Consider the following 2,111-nt stretch of genomic DNA (forward strand, 5'->3'; position numbering starts at 1 on the left):
AGCCCACCCCCGCCCCACCCTGTCGCAGGAGACAGGACCCAAGCACCCTGCCCATCGGGACCAGTGGTCTCATCCGCCCAGGTGAGGCAGGTAACTCCATCCTGGAGGCTGGATATGCAGAGCTGCAGCGCCACCTACCGTCCACCTGGGAAGAGGCCACCAGTCCCAGGAGCCTGGCTCTGACCTAAACAAGTCCCAGAGGACTGACAGGCAAAGGGTTCCCACCTGGGCCCACTGCCTCAGTTCCTCCCACTCCCACCCACCCCCAGGCCTCTCTAGGCGGTTCACTGAACGCAGAATGTTTCCTTTACTAGTGGTTTCTGTCCACGTCATTCTCTTGCTCAGGAACATTGTATAGCTCCTCACTGCCCTCGGATTTTCCACACTTGTTCCTTAGCCTGGCATTCAAAGCCCTTACCATCTGGCCTCCGCTGACCTCTGCAGCCCCATTTCCTGTGCAGCCAAATACTCATCAGCTCCCTAAATGCTCCATCTTTTTCCTCCCCTGATAACTTTGCTGATATCCTGGCCACTGCTTGAAATAACTTTCTCAGCCTTCTTGGCTTAGAAAATTCCTGCAGTCATCCAAGACCAGTGCAAATGTTACCTTCTCCAAGAAGGCTTCCTTGACATACCTTTCTCCCCAAGTTCACTACTAAGAACAGCGGCCGCCCCTCAGTAAAGCTTTTGACCCTTCTTCCTCTGGGTCCCCACAGCCCTCGCACTGCCCTTTGTCCCTGCACAAGCCAGGAATGTTTCTGTACCCATCTCTGGCTCACTCCAGGCTCTGAGTTCCTCAAGGAAAGAGACTGTGTGACCCACTGCTTCACAGCATAGAGTTTGGCATCGAATAAATCTGCTTTTATTAAGCATCTACTATGCACCACAAGACTAGATGCTTTCCCATGCCTTCTCTCATTATGGTGACTCAGTTGACCCTTGTGGAACATGGAAGTCTTCATCTCTTTGCTCCTGCTCTTCCTGTCTTCCAAAATGCCCCAGCATGAGCTTGCTGTGTGACCAGGGGTGGCTCACTCGACTTTCTTCTGAGCAGAGAGAAGGATGTGATGAGGCCACCGCTGTGGCCCCTTCACCTGGGACCTATCACATCCATATTTGGCCCACACATGTCTAATCCTGATGTTTCCAGATGCTCGCCTCTCGCACCGTGACTACTGTCATCCACTTAGATCTGCAGCTCCGGCTGGTCTTCCAGGGGCCTCTGCTTCCCCAGGAAACGCAGGCCCATTCCCACAGACTCTGAGCCCTGCTGGAGGACGGGCCCTGGTGTGGTCTCTGGAGGGGTGTCGGAGGGAGATCCATGGCCCTGTCAGGGTGGCCCAGGGTAAAGCCACACCCCTCAGGCTGGAGGGAGGAGGTCTTGGCAGCTAAGGATGAACAGTGCTGTCTCACGGGGCCCGGGGGACAACTGGGAGCCCGGAGCCCCACTGGGAACCGGGTGACTAAGGAGCAGCAGCGGGACATGAGGGTCGTCCAGCCCACCCCTTTCAGCCAGGGTGCGCAGAGAGGCCCTGACCCCCCTGAAGTCACAGGGAGTCCACAGCGAGAACGGAGGTGTCCCAGTCCTGAGCCTTAAAATCTGTTACTTCTATCCAAAAGTCCGAGAGAAGTTCCAGGGCCCTTGTTTGGTTTCCAGATCGGCCAACTCTAATGGGAAAAAGTTCACTCCCTGAATATACACCACATGCCAGGCACACAGAATTATTCAAGGGCGGGATTCTTATCCCCATTTACCGAGGGGGAAGGTAAGACTCAGGGTGAATGAATGATTTCCCAAGTCTGCCGTGGGACTGGGGTTCTCTTGCGGTCTTAACTGCCACGCCAGGCTCCCGCGAAGGCCGGTGCACACAAATTAATTCTGGAAGACAAGACGGCAAATAACCAAATACAAGTTTCGCCCTTCTGAGACTCACGAGGGGGCAGGGGAGGCTTCCTGGAGGTGGGGGGGGGGGCACGAGGAAGGCCTAAGAGTATTTCGGCATCCAAGCTGGACAGCTAAGCAAAAAGGGTCTTGAGCATGACGATCTGTTGTGGTATGGGTGTCTACTTTTTTTAGAGTAAGAACTTTGCTACTAAAAATTATGCTTGGC

General features: G+C 54.6%; 1 long non-coding RNA gene across 1 annotated transcript; it reads right to left on the minus strand.

Annotated features, from left to right (window-relative positions):
- Positions 1–836: 836 nt before the first annotated feature.
- Positions 837–1,873, minus strand: LOC103251785. The gene is made up of 2 exons (XR_002481489.1): positions 1,756–1,873; positions 837–1,668 (listed from the first exon to the last, which is right to left on the minus strand). It is a non-coding gene; the product is annotated as an uncharacterized LOC103251785 (long non-coding RNA).
- Between the last annotated feature and the right edge of the window lie 238 nt (positions 1,874–2,111).

Source organism: Carlito syrichta, unplaced genomic scaffold (genome assembly GCF_000164805.1).
Source record: "Carlito syrichta isolate Samal-C Ts95f unplaced genomic scaffold, Tarsius_syrichta-2.0.1 Scaffold145306, whole genome shotgun sequence".
Classification (NCBI taxonomy): domain Eukaryota; kingdom Metazoa; phylum Chordata; class Mammalia; order Primates; family Tarsiidae; genus Carlito; species Carlito syrichta.